This window comes from Penaeus monodon, chromosome 30 (assembly GCF_015228065.2).
Source record: "Penaeus monodon isolate SGIC_2016 chromosome 30, NSTDA_Pmon_1, whole genome shotgun sequence".
NCBI lineage: Eukaryota > Metazoa > Arthropoda > Malacostraca > Decapoda > Penaeidae > Penaeus > Penaeus monodon.
In genome coordinates, this window is record NC_051415.1 from 5,512,487 (window position 1) to 5,512,699 (window position 213).

Here is a 213-nt window from a genome sequence, read left to right on the forward strand (position 1 = left end):
GCGCGCGCGCGCAGTGTAGATGTGTGTCTGTGCACATGTACGCACACACAGACCCACCAATATGCATAGGCATTACAAGCTCACACCCACTTACATGTATACGCATATACCTGTTTGTTTACCTGTGCGTGTTAAGATATATTTTTATCCATGCACGAACAACTCTATATTTTCCACCTCGCCCTGGCAGTCTCCAGTGGTGAGACATCAGGT